Source organism: Aethalodelphis obliquidens, unplaced genomic scaffold, assembly GCF_003676395.1.
Source record: "Aethalodelphis obliquidens isolate GAN/ISIS:26980383/991018 unplaced genomic scaffold, ASM367639v1 scaffold1, whole genome shotgun sequence".
NCBI lineage: Eukaryota > Metazoa > Chordata > Mammalia > Artiodactyla > Delphinidae > Aethalodelphis > Aethalodelphis obliquidens.
The window spans coordinates 25,153,295-25,176,544 of NW_020837945.1; the positions used below are offsets into that span (position 1 = coordinate 25,153,295).

General features: G+C 38.4%; 1 pseudogene; it reads left to right on the plus strand.

Moving 5' to 3' along the window:
• Positions 1–18,026, plus strand: part of LOC113624998 (uncharacterized) — a 28,014-nt pseudogene extending 9,988 nt beyond the window's left edge.
• Positions 18,027–23,250: the final 5,224 nt, after the last annotated feature.

The window sequence follows — 23,250 nt, forward strand, 5'->3', positions numbered from 1 at the left end:
CTCCGCGGCATGTGGGATCCTCCCAGACTGGGGCACGAACCCGTGTCCCCTGCATCGGCAGGCGGACTCTAACCACTGCACCACCAGGGAAGCCCTATACATTTTAAATTTATTAACTTTATTGCATAGTATTTGTGGAACACTTCTTGTCTTATTCCACTTACAAATCTGTAGTGTTTATGATGTTCTATATTTTCAACTTATCTACATTTTCACTTTTCTTTGAGGCCTACCTAGTTCAAATGGCAGTGACTGAATTATTCATTCTCAAGTATCCAAATGAACTGGGATCTGTGAGGTAGGGGAAAAACTAAACATGACAACTGGAGTCTGAAAAAACTGGATTCAAATCTTAGGTCCTGTTATTGTGAGATTTTAATAAACTGAATAAGATCATGGAAAGTGCCTGGAACCATACTTTTTTTTTTAATGATCTCATATATTCTCTGAACTCACATATAATTTTCTGTATCTCTTTATTACATAAAAGATAATAGGCTACTTATATACATGTCTTTTCAAGCTTGCAAGATTGACATTCAAGAAGGATCTTCCTGGACCGGGGCACGAACCCGTGTCCCCTGCATCGGTAGGTGGACTCTCAACCACTGCGCCACCAGGGAAGCCCCAGGCATTTATTTTTAATGCTTTACGTATATAAATTTATTTATTCCTCACAATAATCCTATAATGTTGGGACTTTAATGAATCTTGATTTATGCCACATTGCTTAGTTTTCATTTGTATTTATAGTTAATTCTAGCACAAGGGAAGACTTTGACAAAATGGTGATCCAATTGCGTGGCCTATAGTGGGTGGGATTCAGATGGGAAAATATGAATAATTTCTTAATATTAAAGAAGTGGAAAACTGGTATATATTAAAGTTCACCAATTATTTTTAAGGAATAAGGTGAAACTGTGCTTAGGAGACACTTTGAAAGCAGTGGAGTTAAGAAACCTGAACAAAGTGGTGTTTTAAAATGTATTCCTTTCTCTGATGTTAATTTTGTGTGTCAACCTGACTGGCCATGGGGTGCCAGATTACATATTATTTCTGGGTGTGCCTATGAGGATGTTTCCTAATATGATTAGCATTTGAATCCATGGACTCAGTAAAGTAGATTGCCCTCTCAATGTGGGTGGGCATCATCCAATCTGTTGAGGGTCTGAATAGAACAAAAGTCAAAGGAAAGAGGAATTTGCCCCTTTTTTCCTGCCTCACTGGTCAGTTGGGACATCTCATCTCATCTCCTGCCCTTTGCCTAGGATTTACACCATCAGCTTCCCAGGGCTTCAGGTCTTCAGACTCAGAGTGAATTATATTATATTCAGACTCACACCAGCTTTCCTGGGTCTCTAGTTTGCAGATGGCAGATGGTTGGACTTCTCAGCCTTTATCATTGTGTGACACAATAATAAATTATTATTATTTAATAATAAATCTTTCATTATATACACATATTGGTCTCTTTCTCTGTAGAACCCTGATTAATACACTTTCTTTATATCTACTCAATGAGTTCTGCTATGGGTCAGGCCCTAAATTTTGTCCTGGAGATTTGTTGAACTGTGGTAGATTGAATTACTGGTCCCAGATCTTCACCCTGCCTTATAGCCTTGCCCTTTTCCAGGTAATTTAACAATTCCACTCACAAAGGAATATGCTTCCATGTCTTTTGACTTTGGACTTGTGATTTGGTTGACAAGTGGGATGTTAGTAGATATGACACAACCAGGGGCTTACAGAGTTCAGCTTGTTCTCTTTGTCCACTGCCACCTTTGTTCATTTGAAGAACCACCTTGCTGAGCTCTGGCTAGATCAGCCAACAGGTAAATGAGCCAGCCTAGCTGAGATCAGAAAGGCTACCCTAACCAATTCACAGAGGTTTAAGGGAAAAAAACAAACAAGCAAAAAAGTTATTTTTATATGCCACTGAAATTTTGTAGCTTTGTTTGTATTATAGCAACAGCTGTCTGATACAGACGCATAAAATATAGTTTGTGGCCTGCAGTGATTCATGTTGAAGTGGTTACAATTATATAAACACATACAATACTATGTGATTATGACACTAAGGCAGGTATTTAAAAAGTACTCTCCAAGCACATATGTGGAAAAACAAACACAGATTGTCTTCAGCATTGTGATTGGATACTTGGTCATGTGTATACATTTATAAATTCAAGGATGAGTGTTCTTAACTGGTAATTTGGCATTTCAGTACATTTAGAGAGATATGAAAATTTAGTGTGGTAAAATAATCATAGAGATTTCTGCAGAGCTTTCTAGTTGCCTACCCAATATCCATTCTCCTCTCCCCATGCAAAGGCACACTAAATTTATCAGTAAAGCCAAGCAAAGAGGGCATCACCCAGCCACACTTGCAGCTTGGTGTGGCCATGTAACATAGAATCTGATTAATGTAATGTAAACAGAAGTGCTGTATTTGACTTTCAAAAGGCTCCTTAAAGAAAGCTTACTCAGTTGAAAATGAACCCTTTCTGCCATTTTCCCCATCTTGTATTAAGGTGCAGACCCAACATCGTGGTAACCATCTTGAAGCATGAGTGGACTTGATGGTGTATATCAGCACTGATGATGACACCATAGAAAAATAAAAGAACCTGGGCTCCTTTCAGAGGTAGAAAGCCCAATAACTTCTGCCCCAGGTATTTTGTTTTAAGTCTGTTTTAATCTGTCTTATTTTAAATTTTTTTATATTTTCTGAGTATTCATAGAGGCTATCCCTAAAACATCATAACGTAGGTGAAAGTTTTCCTGAAAATGAGTGTAAAGATGCAAAACAATGTTTAGTTCATATTTTAACTCCCAAAGGCATGTAGAAAAGGTTTATTTTTCTCAGTGTTGGTATTTAGGACCGTAATGTCCTCCAGCTTCCCTATCTATACCTTCTGTAGCACGTCTGAATCTGTTAATGCTCTGATTCATCTGTATTCGTCCTGCTAATACTGTCAGTCAGGAAGGATCTGAAATATTCATTCATTCATACAGGACTTATTCATTATTTATAACATTTCACTTTGTCACATACTCCAGGTCTATATCCTTTGGGCAATTTAAAAAACTTAAAGTAAAAAATGAATATCAAATATTAGAATTTTTAAAATAATCAACTTGATGGCCAGAACATCATACCATCTGAAATTTTGACATCTTCTATAAAAATATTTCATCATTACTACTACTATTCTCTATCTCTTGAATAAATACTTTTATTAAAAAATGAAAGTTCAGATCACTGAATTGATAGATGACTTTTATTCTGATGAATGTCAAGACTGGACCCACTCACCAACTTTATAATTCTTCAAGGCATTAAATACTCATGTGAAAATAAAAACAGAAGGAATAAAAATTCCTCCCTTTTAAGACAAAGCAGCGTAATTTCCATCATTGTCTAGGACTTAGCCTGTTTGTCTCATCAGCTTGACTCCTCACCCCTCCTCTACATCTTCCCTCAATAATTGTGGATATTTTCAGGCCTCAGCTAAGAAAAGAAATCATTATTCTTCCTAATTCCTGCCTTACTTATTATTGTTGAGGAGATAAGCATCTCTCGTTATTCCATTTCATATGAAAAACCTTCTCTTTGTATCTTAAAACTTCCTTTTAGATGATTTTTACTGTTTAAGTTTTGACATTTATGTTTATATTTCATTTTCAGTTCATTTTTGTATACATTTTTAGGTATAGAACAAAGTTTATTATTTTTTTCACCTATGGATATCTAATTGCTCTATCATCATTGTTGAAATGACTATCTTAACTCCTGTGAGTTACTTTTATACCTCTTTTTGAAAATCAGTTTTATATATATATATATATATATATATATATATATATATATATACACACATATATACACACACACATATATATACCCATGTATATAGATATATTTCTAGATTTGGTTTTTGGTTATTTGATCTATTTCTCTATTTTAACAACAAATATTATTGTAGCTTTATAATAAGTCTTGAAATCAGGTAATATTAATTCCCCAACTTTGTTATTCTTTTTTAATGTTGTTTGGCACTTGTAGGTACTTTGCATTTCCATATAAATTTTAGAATCAATTTTCTAATTTCTACCAAACTTGCTGAGATATTAATTGGAACTTTCTTGAATCTATAGAGAAAATTAGGATGAATTTACATCTTAAAATTATTGAGTCTCCAGACCCATGAATATGGTATATCTCTCTATTTATTTAAGTGTTCTTTGATTTCTCTCAGCAATATTATGCAGTTCTCATCAGTTCTCAGGGAACACGTATTTCACATTTTTAAAATCAGTTTCATTCCTAAATATTTTATACTTTTATACTTCAGAAATTATATGTTTTAATTTCTAAAATTTTATTGTTAGTATATAGAACTTTAATTAATAAACTCATTTATTAGTTCTGGTTACTTTAAAAATAGATTCCATTAGAATTTCTACATAGATAATCATGTCAACTATGAATAGAGACAATTTTTCTTCTTTCTTTATAATTTTTTTTTTTTTTTTTTTTTTTGCCTGATTTCTCTGGCCAGAGTCTCAAATACAATGTTAAGGAGAAGTGGACATCTTTGTCTTGTTTTTGATATTGGTGAAAAAGCATTTATACTTTCACCATTAAGTTTGGTATTAGCTATAGATCTTGATATTAGCTATAGATGCTTTATCAGGTAGAGGTAGTTACCTTCTATTCCTCGTTGGCTAAAAGTTTTTAACAAGAATGGATGTTGGATTTTTCAATTAAAAAAAAAAGAGGCAAAGGGTTTGAATAGACGTTTTACCAGAGAATATATATAGATGATAAATAAGCCTATGAAAAGATGCTGAACATCACTGGCCATTAAAAAAATGCAAAGTAAAATTGCTATGAAATACTGTTATACATCTATCAGAATGGCTTAAAATAAAAAGACCAATCACACCAAGTGTTTTTGTGAGAATGTAGAGGAACTAGAACTCTCATACACTGCTGCTGAGAATGTAAAATGATAAAGCCACTGTGGAAACAGTGTGGCAGTTTCTTAAAAAGTTTAATATATATCTCCACTTATGAATCATCCCTTCTATTGCTAGATATTTACTCAAGTGAAATAAAAGCACATGTCCATAAAATAACTTATAAACAAATGTTGTTAACAGCTTTATTTGTAATAATCAACTCTAATGTCCATCAGCAGATCAATGGATAAACAGATTGTGGTATATACATACAGTGGAATAATATTCAACAATCAAATGAAATGACCTATTGATAATATACAACACGTTTACTCTCAAAATAATTATACTGAGTGAAAGAAGTCAGAGAAAAGAATATACACTACAAATAACTCCACTTATGTAAAATTTTACAAAATGCCAACTAATGTCTAGTGAACAAAATTAGATGAGTGGCTTCCTGAAAATGGTGGGCAGGTGGGCAATAAGAAATGATTAGGAAGGGACTTGAGGAAACTTTTTGAGATAATGGATATGTTGATTACTTTGACAGTGGTGATGGCTTCACAGGTATATACATAGATCAAAACTTGTCAAATTAGGGCTTCCCTGGCTGCACAGTGGTTGAGAGTCCGCCTGCCGATGCAGGGGACACGGGTTCGTGCCCCGGTCCCGGAAGATCCCACATGCCGCAGAGCGGCTAGGCCTGTGAGCCATGGCCGCTGAGCCTGTGCGTCCAGAGCCTGTGCTCCGCAACGGGAGAGGCCACAAGAGTGAGAGGCCCGCGTACCGCAAAAAAAAAAAAAAAAAAAACTTGTCAAATTATACATTTTTAATTCATGCAGTTTAATGGAAGTTAATCACATCACAATAAAGCTGGTATCTAGAATAAGGAAGGAGCAGCCTGAATCACTCACAAATCTTGTTAAAAATACTTATTTTAAAATTGTGAATTATATAGATGCTTGTCATAAATAAGACAGACATTATTATTTTGACAATTCTTTAGTACCTCCTCTAGGCAGTAGTATCACTGAATAGATTTTTTAAATGTATTAAACAATCTAGTATTTATAACTGCACCAGAAATCACTCTATGTTGGTTTATTATAAACCAGACTAGCAAATTATTATCGACCATTTGTTTGTGATTGAGAGTAGTTTGATAATGTTTCCTATATCGTATGCTGTTTACCTAGAAATATTCATCATCCATGTTCTAGTCATCACCACCCATCTATTCACCAATAAAGTGCATTCCCTCCCAGACATATTGACAAGAGATATTTGTCGAATTGTGCATTTTAATCTTAATTATTTTATACAATATTTTTAAACAGTAGATGTTATTTTAAACATCAAAATAGCAACTTAGCCGATAAACCAGCATCAGTTACAAGATATTCCACTAATATCTCATTAAAATATATATGTGAGCAATGTAGGTGATGCTACTAAGACAGTTTTTGTTCATTTGGGGAAGATAATTGAGTTAATTATAATGAAGTCTCCATAAAAGTAACAGAGAATTATTGGTGGATCTTTAGGGGAAAAATATTGGAAATAGTCCTTTGGACTTCTGTAAATTATTTAAAATTCAAATATCTGATTAAATGTATTTTTTTCATGCCCCTTCTTAACTCTCATCCCAAAGCAGCTATAATTTGGGGGAGTAAAATATTTAAATTATGGAGAAAAAAATTGGGAGAGTGTAATATGTCAACTTTATGTGCTCACTTGACTGGGCTAAGGTGTGCCCACTTGACTGGGCTAAGGTATGCCCAGACATTCAGTCAAACAGTATTCTGGGTGTGTCTGAGATGGTGTTTCTAAATGAGATTAACATTTCATTTTATTGACCTGAAACAGATAGACTGCCAGATATTTCTCCAGCAAAGATTCATTGATTTGGGATCAGCAGAGAATTACACTTCAGCGTCTACAACAATGGTGAGGCATGTATAGATGCCCAAACAGAAAGGGAAGGAAAACACTTTTATAGAAGTGAAAAGGAAGGTGGAAGGGCTACAGTAAACAAAGAGTCTATCGCTGTTCATTGGCTGAGTTCTTGTCAGGAAAGAAAAGAAATCTCTTCTTCCTGTTGGGCTCTGCTATTGTCACAGGGTGAGAGAGCTACCCTTCTGGTCTCCAAACTCTTACTGAGGTTTCTGTTTATTGTTTACATTTTCCCCTTTTCATCAAGATCTTTCTCTGAAAACACTGCTGGTCAAGAGTCAGGTTTTCTATGGGCTTCCCTGGTGGTACAGTGGTTGAGAATCCGCCTGCCGATGCAAGGGACAAGGGTTCCTGCCCCAGTCCGGGAAGATCCCACATGCTGCAGAGCGGCTGGGCCCGTGAGCCATGGCTGCTGAGCCTGCGTGTCCGGAGCCTGTGCTCCGCAATGGGAGAGGCCACAACAGTGAGAGGCCCAAAAAAGAGTCAGGTTTACTAGTTTTTGCAGCTTTTTGTCCCTCAATGCCAGGAAAGACCTTTCCTGGGTATAATGTCCCATGTCAGAAGGAAAGTGCACATACTGGAAATTTATTAAGGTTACATTCAAGTAACAAGGAGGGGTAGGAGGGAGAACTCCCAGGCACTTTTTGTATAAAGTCCATATGTTATCAAGATTATAGACACTGGAGATCATCTGAAGCATTAGGTCATCATCAAATGTTTAGGGACAAACTTCTAACAGGCCTGGTCCAGATATCTTTGGAAAGCTGTTTCATCAGAAGTCATCTGCTTCAATTCTAGGAACAATTTACTTTCAAGGTAGCACATTCTTTTTCATATTCTATTCCATTTAACTTTTTTAAGGCCTTGAGACCATGTCATCTGGTTCTTCTCATAAAATTGGGTCGGATTTGTTATTGTTGAGTAAAACATATAGAGGTCCGGACATAAGAGAGAAATTTGGAGTACAATTTTGGCAATAACCAACTAGCCCAAGAAAGCCTCACAGTTGGTGCTTAGTTTTGGGTTTGGGAAACTTAGGACGCCATGAAGTCCATCTGGATCTAAGTGTACCCCTTGTTCTGATATCAGATGCCCAAAACCAGATGGACAAATTGCAAATTTTCTTTGGAGACCTTATGTCCCTTTAAGGCTAAAAACTTTAGCAAGTGAATATTCTCTTCCTGGGAGGGGGCTTGAGAAGGAGAGCAAAGAAGCAAATCATCCACATATTGCAACAGAGTAGGAACTCTAGGGAACTTAAGAAACTCAAGGGTGTGTATCACCCAGATCAGCCTTTAGGATTTAGGAGAAATAAGAAGGACTCCCAGTGTAACTCTGAAGCATTACTGTCTAGGTGGATTGTTTTTCTTGTTAAGTGAAGGGAAAAAGGTATTGGCTGGCTCCATCAACTGGAATACTAAAGAATGCACAGCATAAATCAATTAGAGTAAAGATTTACTTTGTTGGGAATAGATATTAGTAATGTATGAGAATTAAGAATAACAGTGTGTCAAGGGATAACAATGTTGTTTATTGCTCAGAGGTCCTGGACAAACTTTCACCCTCAGTACTTAGGTTTTCCTACCTGTAAAATGGGAGTGTTAATGTGACTAGTACAAGGGATAAGGAGGCCTTGAGACTTGTAATCTTCCATTATATCCTTTATACCTTGAAGGTCTTCTTTACTTATAGCATATGATTAATAATGGGAAGAAGTTTTGAGGGGTCTGTTTGAATCTTGATGGGAGGTGCATTGTGAAATTTGTCAACAACAGTTGGAGATTTTGCCCATAAGGAAAGTGGCAGCTGATTCAACAGGAACAAATAATCAGTGTTTCCAGAATCAGCTCTAGTACCTACTGTCAGAGTCAGAACAAATAAAAGATGTCAAAGTGTCATTTAATTCACCTGGTTGGTTACATTGATTTCTAGAATTATTTTATTCCAGCATAATACTTCTCTTAGAAGTCTCCACCTAATAAGTGGACAAGGGCAGAGGAGAAAAGGGTGTGTATCTTCCAAAGGGCCTAAACAAAAGGAAATAAGTTCAGAGACAGGATCCTTTTGAGTTTTATTAGAGATTCCCACTATCTGAACTATTTTAGTACAGGGAGGTAGGGACAGTTTTATAGTAGTGGGGTTGAGCACCAAGAGAGTGGCTCTGTTGTCCATTAGGACTGGAAGAGATTTATCTCCAGTCTGGAAAGATGTTTCTCCAAGCCAATTAAGAGGAAGGAAGGGGCTTCTCTGGTGGAGCAGTGGTTGAGAGTCTGACTGCCGATGCAGGGGACACGGGTTCATGCCCCGGTCTGGGAAGATCCCACATGCCGCAGAGTGGCTGGGCCTGTGAGCCATGGCCGCTGAGCCTGCGCGTCCGGAGCCTGTGCTCCGCAACAGGAGAGGCCACAACAGTGAGAGGCCCGCGTACCTCAAAAAAAAAAAGAGGAAGGAAGAGCCCCTGTAGTTCCTTGGAGCCCAGTCATTGAGAATTAGGAGGATGCTGGAAAGGCTGATTTGAGGGCTGAAGGCACCTAAAGTGCTTATTTGTACCAATCTCTTTCCCAATCTTCTGGCTGTTTGCAATAACAGCAAAAACTAGGAGGATTTGGTTTCACTTAGGAGCCTTCATTTGCTGGAGTTGAAGATTAAGAATTTTGGCAGCCTCTCTTGGAAGTGACTCATGTAGAGTATGAGAGAGCTGATTTGTCAGATTAACTAAATCTGAAGTGGACAGAGTTTCTCATTCCTTCCTGGTCCTTTTTTACTAGAAAGGAAAAGTCTGAGTTCAGTCCATTAATAAACATACAGTTAAAAGCTAGTTGGGTGGAATCAACATTTGACGGAAGACCAGATTTTTTTAAAAAACAATCTACAGTTGATAGTAATAGTTAATAGTAGGTTCAGAAGATTTTCTTGTGCAAGTCTGAATTTTGTTCCAATCAATAGTAATTGCTTTCTGAAGTTACCTAATGATTGCTGATTGCCCATATAAGTTAGTGGGCTGTTTTCCAGGTTGTAATTCTAGAGACCTTTCAGGATTTTCCCAATTAGTAGTTTTCATTCAATGCTAGTCCTGGCTTTCACCCTTTCACGGAGAAGCAAAAGAACTAGCTGATATAGGTCAGAGAAACCATGTTGATAAATTTGAATGACTATATTAAATTCCTCAGCAAACGTGAGGAATTTCTTCAGTTATGTTAGGAAAATCTTTACTATGGCTCACAGCTCAGCTTTAACCCAGGAAGTCTAAGAAATGAAGCGTTTAGCCTCTGAATCCTCAGAAGACTTCATTTTAAAGGGACAGGTTCTGATAAGTTTAGAGGAAAAGGGAGTAGGGAGAGTTTCAGAGAAAAGGGGAAGTTTGCTGGGAGCATTAGTATGGTGAATTTGAGGGTATGGGGGTGGTGTAGAAGGGGAGGAAGGAGATGGAGCCAGACGTGGAGCCTGAGAGAAAGAAACCAAGGAAGAAGAGCCTGAGGTTTCAGGAGACATTTTGTTTTTCTTAAATATTTTTTGTCTCAGTTAATCTTAAAATCTTATTATGCAGAAAGGCAATTTTAGGCTCCTGAAAAGTTGAGAAACCTCAAAATACCAACAGGAATAAGCAGTCCACTCACTTCTGGAAAATTTTGAGCTATTATAGTCCAATTCAGTTTCAAGGAAATTAAGTTTGGGGATTTCACAAGTCTCCCATAGTGGCCACTGATATTCTAAATTGCCTTTAGTCATGCATGTTTATTTTAGTTAGAAATGAGCATGAGGGGGCTTCCCTGGTGGCGCAGTGGTTGAGAGTCCGCCTGCCGATGCAGGGGACACGGGTTCGTGCCCTGGTCCGGGAAGATCCCACATGCCGCGGAGCGGCTGGGCCCGTGAGCTATGGCCGCTGAGCCTGCGCGTCCAGAGCCTGTGCTCCGCAACGGGAGAGGCCACGGCAGTGAGAGGCCCGCATACCGTAAAAAAAAAAAAAAAAAAAAAAAAAAAAAGAAATGAGCATGAGGAAGGACCTCTGCTTTTAAACATAAAACTGGACAGAACCTTTGTGAGAGAAGCACCCTCAAAATACTTAGATAACTGGGATCCCATTTCCTAGAGGTTTTTCCTCTAGAGCAAAGAACAATTTTCAAGCAGCATAAACAGCTTACAGCACAAATGGCTCAATTCAAACAGTGTGCAAGCTAACCCCAGCCTGTCTTAAGGAGACAGTTTGGTCTTGGAGGAGCCAGGCCAGAGACCTTTTCTTTAGCCAGTGCCCAGAAGACAGCTTTCCAAAGGAGTAGGCCAAAAGCTGAAAACCTGGCACCATTTCAGATAAAGAACACTTGTTCACAAAGGAATGGGTAGAGGCTAGACAGCTTCAGGAGAAGCAGCCCCTGCTCTGAATGGAAAAGGCCAGAGGCTTGCCAGTTTCAGGGAAACAGTGCGATCTCAAAATCAGACTGAAAAGCCAAATGAGTACTCGCATACAAAACACGGCCTAACCAGAAAGGCAGAACCCTTAAATGGATCCCCAGTAAAGCTTGGAGAGGTTCAGATGCAAGGAATGCATGAGCTTGAATCCAGGAGAAGGATGTACCTTCAAACAGTAGGCTCTGTGAGAAAAGCAGTGAGTGACAAAGGTCTCATTTGTGGGTACTGGACCTTTTGCTTACCAGCTCAACAGCCCTCGAGCTGTGAGGGGTCCCTGTACAATCTTCCAAAACATTGACCTAAAACAATAGACAGCCAAACTTTTCTCCAGAAAAGATGGAGTTATTTGGGATCAGTAGAGAACTGCAGTTCAGGGTCTGTAAACATGGAAAACCATGTACAAGTTCCCACATGGAAAAGAAAGGAGAACATTTTTATAGAGGGGAAAAAGGAAGCTGGGAGAGATATAGTAAACAAAGCTTTTCATTGGCTGACTCCTTGCCAGGAAAGACAAGGAGTCTTTCTTCTTCTTAATGGTCTCTGCTATTGTCACAGGGTGAGAGAGCATCCCCGTTTGGTCTCCCAACTCCACTTAACTGAAGTTTCTGTTTATTAATTTTTTACAAGTTGGTGGAGTGAGTAAAACAGACCCTCTCCAATACAAGTGGGACCAGTTGAAGGATTGAGTAACCAAAAGACTGACCCTTCAGAGAGTAAAGGGAACATCTCCTACCTGACTGCCTTAGAGCTGGAATATGGATTTACTTATGCCTTTGGACTCAAATTGAAACACAGGCTTTTCCTAGGCCTCAGGTCTACTGACCTCTGGACTGGAGCTATACTGTTGGATCTCCTGGTCCTCAGGCCTTCAAACTGAGACTAGAACTACACTATTGACTCTCCTGGGCTTCCAGCTTGAGGGCTGCTGATATATATATATATATATAGTTTCTGTTTCTCTGCAGAACTTTGACTAACACAGATTTTGGTACCAAGAATGATTGAAGAGGAACAGAATTGTAAGGATAAGTTTTCTAATTTAGTTCTGGCGGTTCTGGAACTGACTCTCAAATCTTATTATATTTAAAGATATGAATGACTTTATTTCCAATAGTAAAAGAGATCATTGATAGTCTACAGAATGATCTAGCAATGGAGGTATACAAAATGTCACCACTGGGTAATCCTAATCAACTTTTTGTAAGACGCAAGGAGCTTGATAACTGTGTATTTAATACTTTGGGATTTTTTTCTCAAACTAATGAATGTCAGTGAGACTGGTGGGGTGCTCCTAATGTCAATGGACAAAGTAGGGAAAGAAATGAATGATATCAGGGATTTTAATTCCAAGGTCAAGGGTCACATGAAGACCTAGAAACTTCTGTGTGTGCCCTGAAAGAGACTTATCTTCGATAGGCACAAGACTGAGAATGTTGAAAACCTAACCCAGAATTCCTTCCTGCCAATGGATGAATTTCAATGCAAATTAAATTCCCAACCTCACAGAGTGTCTACTGTAAATGTAAGGGCATTACTTTGTAAAGAATGGGATCCTATAAGCTAGAAAGGGGACTTGTGGGAAGACTCCAGTAAAGTTGGGGATATCAAACCCCTAAATTCTGGTGAGTCTTCTTTGCCCATGGAAGAGGCCTCCCCACTCCCAGTGGAAGCAGCCTCCACATCCTCCGTGTAAATGCCTCTCCACCTTGTCTGAAAGGATCAACTCTGCATTCCCTGAGGAAACTGTGATGACCTCCCCAGAGGCAGTTGTTATTGCAAGACAATGCAGATTCTCCTCGGGACTCAGTCCCCTCCCCCAGTCTTCTTTGCTTCTAGGCCTATAATTAGACTCAAGTCCCAGTAGACCCCTAAAAGTGAGGAATAAAGTGTAACCTATGAGGAGGTGCACTAACACCTCCAAATAGCTACTTGAGTTTTCTAATTTACACAGACAGAAATTTGGGGCACATGTCATCCGGACATGGAAGGGTGTGGGATAATGTTGGAAAAAATATAAAGTTGGACCAGGCTGAATTTATTGATATGGGCTCTCTAAGCAGATTCTACATTTAATATTGCAACTTGGAGATGACTAACAGTTTGTTTGCCTGAAACATAGATCATTGACAGGTGGCCCACAGTGAACGAGTTAGAAATGTCAGACTGAAGATGAATCTGGCCTCTGTACCCCAACACCAAATTAAATCTCAGAGACAGAGTTTTGGGTGAAGTAGGAAAGAATAGCTTTATTGCTTTGCCAGGCAAAGTGGGCCACAGCAGACTAATGTCTTTAAAACTGTGTGTCCCAACCTGGAGCATGTAGTGAGGAGTTTTATAATAATGGTCCAAAGATGGTGTGAACAGCTCATGGACATTCTTCTGATTGGTTGGTGGTGAGGTAAGTGGGAGTCAGCATCAACCTTTTGGTTCCAACCTGTCTGGGGTCTACGTGCTTGTGGGCAGCATACCGTTAACTTCTCCCACTTGGTGAGTATGCAGAAATTTTTCAGTATCTGCAAAACTGCTCAAAGATATTGTTATGTATACCCCTTGAGGGAGAACCAGGACCTTGTCCCAAGGCTGCACTATTGTTTCTTGACTGTTCCTCCCTTTTCTCTGTATTGCCTCCTTTCTCTATTTAGCAACTGTTTTGGGCAAGGTCATGGAGGCTGAATGAAGCCTATTTCCTGTAATTGAGAATTGGGGGACACAGAAAGGCTTTTGTGCCCAGGACCACACAGGGTTCTGCTCAGTTTCAGAACCTGCCTTGATTTAATGTGGAAGAAGTGATTCAAAGGCTTAGTGGGATTGGAATTTTAGAGTAGATTTGTCATTTAAAAACTACTCACCCACACTGGGAAGGTCCAGAGATACAACTTTCATCACATCTGTGAGGAATACTTTTGTAAGCTCTGTGATCACTCTTTGTTGTAGAACAGACCTTACAGTGGGCACTGTGGTCACTGAATTGGGAAACCTAAATGCAAGGGGAGTAATTGATCCTGGAGTGGTAGGGACAAAGTGTCAGCATCAACCACCAAAGGCAACGTGAGTGTGGTTCCCATAAACAGACCTTAGGGTGAAAGCAGTAATAAGAATTGTTTGACTCACAGAGACCTATGACATTGGTTAGTTGATCCTGGAGTTCCTAGAAGTGAAATAAATAGGAAATCTATTAAAATGTTACTTGATCTGTAAAAGCAGAAAAATTCTAGAACGAGTGAACAAAAGTCTAAGCTGAATCAAACACAGATTTCTGAGCCAGTTTGCAGACCCAGAAAACTTTGAATGAAGAGAAAGTTGGGCCCCCTTGAGGAGGGCCCCTGGTACAGTGCTAAAAATGTATCATTCATTTTTCTCCTAGCCTTACTCAAAGGGACCTATGATCTTTTGCCAGGGTAACTGTGCGTTGGGGGAAAGGAAATTATCAGACTTTGGGGGGCAACGGCTCTGAACTGACACTAATACGAGGAGACCCAAAACATCACTGTTGTCTATCAGTCAGAGTAGGGACTTTTGGAAGTCTGGCGACCAGTTGAGTTTTAGCTCAAGTCTATCTCATAATGGGACAAGTGTATCTCCCAACCCATCCTGTGGTTACTTACCCAGTTCTGAAATGCATAATTGGATTAGATACACTCATAAGTTGGCTTTGTCCCCTGACCGGTGAACTGAGGGCTATTATGGTCAGAAAGGCCAAGTGGAAGCTGCTGTTAACTGTCTCTAGGAGAATAATAAGCCAAAAGCAATCCTGTAGGGATTGCAGAGAACAGTGCCACCATCAAGGATTTAAAGGATGCAGCGTGGTGATTTCTACTACATCCCCATTGAACTTGCTTATTTGGCCTGTGCAGAAGACAGGTGGACTTCGGAAAATAACAGTGGATCATAATAACCTTAACCAGGTTGTGACTCCAATTGCAGCTTCTGTACCAGAGGTGGTTTCACTGCTTGAGGAAATTAATGTATCCCCTGGTTCCTGGAATGCAGCTATTGATCTGGCAAATATTTTTTTTCCTCCATACTTGTCAGTAGGATCATCAGAAGCAGTTTGTTTAGAGCTGGCAAGGCCAGCAATACAGTATCACTGTCTTACCTCAAGTCTATCAACTCTCCTGCTCTATGTCATAATTACTTCCTAGAGATCTTGATCACTTCCCTTCCACAAGGTATTATGCTGGTTTATTACACTGATGACATTATGCTGATTGGACCTCCTGAGCAGGAAAGAACAACGACTCCAGACTTACTGGTAAGAGATTTACCTGTCAGAGTGTGGGGGGAAAAATATGACAAAAATTCAGGGGCCCTACCTCAGTGAAATTTCTAGGAGTTCAGTGGTGTGAGGCATGACAAAATATCCCTTCAAAGGTGAATCTGGTCCCTCCTAGAACCAAAAAGAAGCACACCACCTAGAGGACCTCTCTTGATATTGGAGGCAACATATTCTTCCTTTGGGTTTGTGTCTCTGTTCTATTCACTGAGTAATCCAAAAAGTTGCTAGTTTTGAGTGAGGCCCAAAACAAGATAAATCTCCTCAACAGACCCAGGCTGCCATGGAAGCTGCCCTGCTGCTTGGTTCATATGATCCAGCAGATCCAATGGTGCTTGAAGTGTCAGTGGCAGATAGGGATGCTGTTTGGAGACTTTTGCAGTCCCCCATAGGTGGATCACAGTGCAGGTCCTCAGGATTTTGGAGCAAAGCCCTGCTATCCTCTGTAAATTACTATCCTTTCGAAAAACAGCTCTTGGCCTGCTACCGGGCAATAGTAGAGACTGAACAGTTAACCATGGGCTGCCAAGTTGCCATTATAGCTGCCTATCATGAACTGGGTGTAATCTGACCCACCAAGCCATAAAGCACAAGCACCAACACCTCATCTTTGAATGGAAGTAAATGTACCTGATCAGATTTGAGCTAGACCAGAAGGCAAAAGTTAGTTACATGAAGTGGCCCAAATACTCATGGTCCCCACTCTTGCTACACTGTTTTCTCTGTCCCAGCCTACACCTTTGGCCTCAGGAAAAATTCCATAAGATTGGGGTACAGAGAAAGAGAACTATTGGGCCTGGTTTATTGATGTTTCTGCATGATAGGCAGGCACCACCTTAAAGTAGACAACTTTAGCACTGCAATTCTTTTCTGAGACATTCATGAAGAACAGTGGTGAAGGGAAATCCTCCCAATGGACAGTACTTCGAGATGGTTACCCAGATATTCACTTTTCTTGGAAGGGGAAATGGCCAGTCATGAGACTATATACTGATTCATGACCTGTGGCCAATGTTTGGCTGGATGGTCAGGGATTTAGAAGGAACATGTTTAGAAAACTGGTGACAAGGAAATGTAGGGAAGGAACATGTGGGTAGACCTCTCTGAATGGAAAGAAAACAAGAAAATATTTCTGCCCCATGTGAATGATCATCAAAGAGAGCATTTTAACAATCAAGTGGATAGAATGACACATTCTGTGTTTACCACCTGTCAGCATTTTTCCTCAGCCAGTGGACTCAGGAACAAAGTAGCCATGGTGGCAGAGATGGAGGTTATGCATGCATTCAGCGCCATGGACTTCATTCACTGAGGCCAACCTGGATTCAGCCACCACTGAGGTCCAATCTGCCAGCAGCAGAGGCCAACACTGAATCCCTGATATGGCACCGTTCCCTGGGGGTTGTCAGCTAGCTACCTGGTAGCAGGTTGACTAACTTTGACAGCTTCTATCTAGGAATGGGCTATGTTTTACTCTTACTGGAATAGATTTACTCTGAATACAAATTTCCTTTCCCTGCAAGCAATGTTTCAAAACCCTCATCTGTAGTCTTTCAAAATGCTTTATCCACCATCCTGATATTTTACACAGCATTGCTTCTGATTAAGGAATTCACTTCACAGCACAAAAATTATGTCAATGTGCTCATAATCATGAAATTCTCTGTTTTCCATGACAGAATGGTATAATAGCTTTTTGAAGACTCAGTTACAGCACCAGCTAGGTGGCAATACTTTGCCAAGCTGAGGTAAGATTCTTCAGAGGCTACATATGCTCTGAATCGCCGTTCAATATATGCTGCTTTTTCTTCCACAGCCAGGATTAATGGGTCCAGGAATCAAGAAGTGAAAATGAGAATGGTACCACTTACTTTTACCTCTAGTGACACACCCTAGAAAAATTGTTGCTTCCTGTTACCATGACCTTATGCTCTGCTGTCCTAGAGGTTTTAGTTCCAAAAGAAGGAATGCTTTCACTAGGAGATACAACAATGTTTCCATTAAACTGAAAGTTAAGACTGTTGCTCAGCCATTTTGGGCTCCTTATGCCTCCAAATCAACAGGCAAAGAAGGGAGTTAATGTGCTGTCTTGGATGATTGATCCTGACTACCAAGGGGATGTTGCACAACTACTCTACAGTGGACATAACGAAGAATGTGTCTGGAATATAGATTTCTTAGGACATCTCTTAATATTAACATGTTTTGTGACTATGGCCGATGGAAAACTACAGTCCAATCCAGGCAGGACTACTGATGGCTCTGACTCTTCAGGAATTCAGAAATAAAGGTGTGGGTCAGCCTACCAGTTAGAGAACTTCCACCAGCTGAGGTGCTTGCTAAAAGCAGAGGGAATACAGAATGGATAATAGAAGAAGTTAGTCATAAATACCATCTTTGAGCACAAAATCAGTTACAGAAATAAGGACCTCCTCACTATGTAATGACTATGTTGGGGGATGTGTGTGTGTGTGTGTGTGTGTGTGTGTGTTTGTGTGTAGAAACGATCTTTGTTTTCATACCTCTCTTATTCTATTATATAATGTAAAATGTGTTGAATTTATATTATAGTATTTAAGTATTATCAATTCTACATCATAGTATTTTAGTTATGGGATATCAAAAAAATTAAACATCATTCATGAACTTTACCTTCTCCTTTGTGGAAGGAGTTAGTGTATTCTTTATTGTATGCAGAATAGTTGTATAATTTTAGGTAAAATTATGACCTTGTTATTGTCTTTCATTGGAGATTAAGTATGGTTTTAAGGAAATGCATATGGGTGCCATGTTGACAAGGCGTGGACTTATGATGGTTAATTTGTGTCAACTTGAGTAGGCCCCCAGGGTGCCCAGACATTTGGTCAGATATTATTCTAGGTGTGTCTGTGAAGATATTTTGGAAGAGATTAACATTTGAATTAGTAGACAGAGTAAAGTGGTTGTCCTTCCCAATATTGGTGGACATCATCCAATCTTATGAAAGCCTAAATAGAACAAAAAGAGTAACCCTCTAGAGAGTAAAGGAATTTCTTCCTGCACTTCTGCCCTCAAGCTGGGACATAGTTTTTTTTTTTTTTTTTACTTTATTTATTTTTTATAATATTTTAATTTAATTGGAGAATAGTTGATTCACAGTGTTGTGTTAGTTTCAGATGTACGTCAAAATGATTCAGTTATACATATAATATATTTGTTTGTTTTTAGATTCTTTTCTCATATAGGTTATCACAGGATACTGAATAGAGTTCCCCGTGCCATATAGTAGGTCCTTGTCGGTTATCTATCTTGTATATAGTAGTGTGTGTGTTCATCCCAAGCTCCTGATTTATCCCTCCCCCACCGTGTTTCCCCCTTGGTAACCATAAGTTTGTTTTCAATATCTGTAAGTCTGTTTCTGTTTTGTAAATAAGCTCATTTGCATCTTTTTAAAAATTAGATTCCACATATGAGTGGCATCATATGATATCTGTCTTTCTCTGTCTGACTTACTTCACTTAGTATGATAATCTCTAGGTCCATTCATGTTGCTGTAAATGGCATTATTTCATTCTTTTTATGGCTGAGTAATATTCCATTGTATATATGTACCACATCTTCTTTATCCATTCATCTGTCGATGGGCATTTAGATTGCTTCTATGTCTTGGCTATTGTAAATAGTGCTGCAATGAATATCTGGGTGCACGTATCTTTTTATATTATGGTTTTATCTGTATTTATGCCCAGGAGTGGGACACTGCTCTTTTCCTCCCTTTGGACTCTAACTGAAACTTCAGCTCTTCCTGAATCTTGAGCCTACCAGCCTTTGGAGTATAAATACACTATCGACTCTCCTGGTCTTCAGGCTTGCAGACTGCAGATCTTGGGACTTACAGGCCTCCATAATCGCATGAGTGAATTCTTTATGATAAATTGCTCGCTCTCTCTCTCTCTCTCTCTCTTATTTATCCTGTTTTTCTGGATAACTCTGATTAATACAGAAGAGGCTAATTGTTCATGTTTTTCTTGAAATCATTCTACTTTGTTCATCAACATTTGTAAACTTTTCTTCTCTACTTCTAGTGCGAACTGCATAAGACATTAAATCAATTAAGCTCTATATGCCAAGATATTGATAGGGATTCAGTGATTATTCCCCTATAAGTTAAAGGGTTTAACTGAATCATATAAATGTGTCAAAGTGAAATCATTTATAAAATTAGAAGTCTTGGATCTTCTTTGTAAAGAGTCTTAGTTAATTTTCCAAATGTGGTGAATTACTCTCTCTAATGTGAATTTGGCAAATGACTACCAGAATTAATCCTTCCATTTCTCTTTGGCCTAGGAAGTCTTTAATAGGAATTGACTGAGTGGGAACTGAGGCTGTGCTAATACTTGTAAGTACAAATGTGATATCAAGGAAACTTTGTAGCAAGGCTGTCTGAGATATACCTATTGCTTTGCCCAACTCCCACTGTCCTCTGTCCTTTCCTGTGAACAATACACACTAACATTCAGTCTCTTTATTGTCCTGGCCTATATTTTAAGTAATTCCCAGAAAGAACTCATCTGGTCTTTTGTTAGACTAAGTGCTCCTGTGATTGGTATTATATAACTACTGAGGGAATGGAGCATTATCTTTCTCCTTGTGAAGCTATGCCATCCTTCACTCTATTAGCTGCTGTAAAAGTCTGATGAAATCCTGAGCTTATTATCACACTCAAAAAAAGTCTCTTAGGTTTCAGATTCCTTTTCTATACATTTCCTGCGTGATGCATCGGTTTAAATGACTCAGTTTCCTATTCATCACATTTAAGCACTGAAAATGTAACCCAGTTGGCTGGGGTTGGAAACGAAAGTGAACCATTTTAAGAGGACGTTTTTTCCCTTTTACATCATATGATTATACCATATGGTTTAAAAAGAAAGTAAGAGATGGAAGTTAAAAGTTGATTAAAAGAAAAGTTTGGGTAGAAAATAAACTCTCAACAAAGTATCTCTAAATAATATAAAGATTGAAGAAAACTGGTGCTCTTCTTTCTACATCCTTCCATGATTAGGTCCATCCAGAGCTTCAAAATCGTGAAATGTCATATGGATATAACTTTGTATGTTTATGCAAGTTGTTTGAAACTTTAGGTGGTAAAACTATTACTAAAAATGTGTGTTTCCACTGTACTTTTATAAATTCACTTACACTTAGGATGCTATAATAAACAGTACCTTTTAACAGAATTTTATGATAAGCCCTTGACAAAGTGGGTTGTCATGCATAATTTATCTGTTTTATGTATTCCAGTTTACCCAACATTTTTAATCAGTATGAGAAAATTTGCTGACAACCTTGAAATAATAAGATATCATTGTGTTTGTTTTCACCAGATATTTCTTAACCAGCCATGATGTGTGTAGAAGGCAGCAACCTTGTCATCCTGTTTGAGATACAACATTAAACCTGACACTATGTAGTGCCAGACTCTCAGAAATGTTATTTGATGGTGGCAATTCAAATTATCGCAGCAATGAAAATTGTCATACAGAAGTAGTAGGTGTTTTAAGAGCAGTTGATAAAGTAATGCATGTCAGCATTTACTCAAATTGTTAACTTTATTAATAGAACTTGTAGAAGTCTTTTCAGTATTGACCTCTGTCAGTGACAGTCACTGTTTTATTTTCTTTTTATTAGAGAGTGTACATTCCACTCAGACAAACAGTGGTAGAAATACTTGTAGAACAAAATGACTGAAGGGAAATAACCTAGTGCTTTAAATTTGTTGACCTTTCAAAAATATTTTTAAATGCCCAACTCACAGAAGATATGTCCTTTGTCATTATCCAAGGTCTTTGTGCGATCTGACAATTAAGCTTATTAATAAAATTAATAGTAGGTTATGCAGTGGGGAAAAAGAATAATTTTTTTTTTTTTCGGTACGCGGACCTCTCACTGTTGTGGCCTCTCCCACTGCGGAGCACAGGATCCGGACGCGCAGGCTCAGCGGCCATGGCTCACGGGCCCAGCCTCTCCGCAGCACGCGGGATCTTCCCAAACTGGGGTACGAACCCGTGTCCTCTGCTTCGGCAGGCAGACTCTCAACCACTGTGCCACCAGGGAAGCCCGAAAAAGAATAATTTTATGTGGCTTACATTGGGTGGATTAAGACTAACTATAAATTCTTTGTATATCACATGTACACAGATGTTTTATAAAATTAATTGAAACTACATACATAATTTCCAGGTAATAAACCTTCATATCTTTGTGGTAAAACAATTTTAATGTAACAATTTCTTGTGCCAAGGATAAGGAGCCAAAAAGAAAATAAGAAAGAAATCATTTCTAGAAAGATAATCAATATGTGTCCACATTTACTCAATTGTTATCTAAATAAGATGGGTTGAGATCTATTAGTGGCTGGAGTTTCTGCATCTCACCCCTCTTTTTTTTCTTAAGTATAAAGTATTCACAAAGTATCCATGTGGTTTTCATGGCAGCCACACACACACAGGCAAAATCTGAAACATGCTAAAATGGACTCAGCTAACGAATCCAGTCAGTTCTCAAGGGCATATTAGGGATGACAGAACTCTGGTTTTGATTTCTCTTAGACTCCAATTCTCTTTAAAAAGAATCACACATGCTGTTTTTTTAATACTGCATGGAGACAAAAAAAAAAAAGTCAGAATTTAATGAACACATCAACTAAGCATTTTGTTTTTGAATCAGAGGGAAAAGCTGTACCACTAATGAAAATTACAAAAGTGTTGACTGATTTGTTTTTGTTGTAAACAGATTGTGGCATTAGCAGAAAGGTTAGTAGGAAAGAAACTGCTGTAAGATGATGCTTACTCACCATCCTATCATAAGATTACAAATGATTGTTCTTTGAGAGCAGGCAGCAATCAGTCAGTGGAAAATTATGTGACTATTATGAATGGTTCTCAATTGTGCTTTTAAGCTTAAGCCTTCAGATAATGAAAATGTTTCCTAGGATTAACAAGCCTTGCTAAGGTAAACTTTACAAAACGTAAGGTGGAAGAAAAGCAGATGAATTATCTCCCTGAAGATACTTCCTCACTAAAGATTAAAGAGTTTATGAATTTAAAACATTTTACAATGATATTTTGCTTCAGTTTCCCATAAAAGAAAGACATGATAGATGGATAGATAGATGATATAGATAGATGATAGATAGCTAGGTATCTACAAATACATGCATATACATACATTTGAGTTTTTCCTTAAGTGTAGTAGTTTTCCTAAAACTTCAGATATTATGCATGTAGATACATTGAATATATGTGAGTAGAACAAGGACCTTATAAATGAACATATTTATTCCTAATTGTTTCCAATGAGACCTGAGCCATCTCATACTGAGAAAGGTAATTAGCCTACTCCTGAATACTCTGTATCTTATTGTGATCCTGATAGAGTTCATTTAGCACTGACAGTCCTAAAAGAATTCCTATTTTGGCTTGTTCTTCCAATCTCTTTATAACTCACTGGTTAGCTTTCTTGATTATATAGACCCCAGATTGCATAAAGTACTCACTTCCTTCATGAGAAGCCAGTTTTTTGTTGTATTTTTAGTTTTTTGTTGGGTTATTTTTGGATCCTCATATTTTATTCCCATGATACTCTATTCTATAAGCTTATTTTTTTAAATG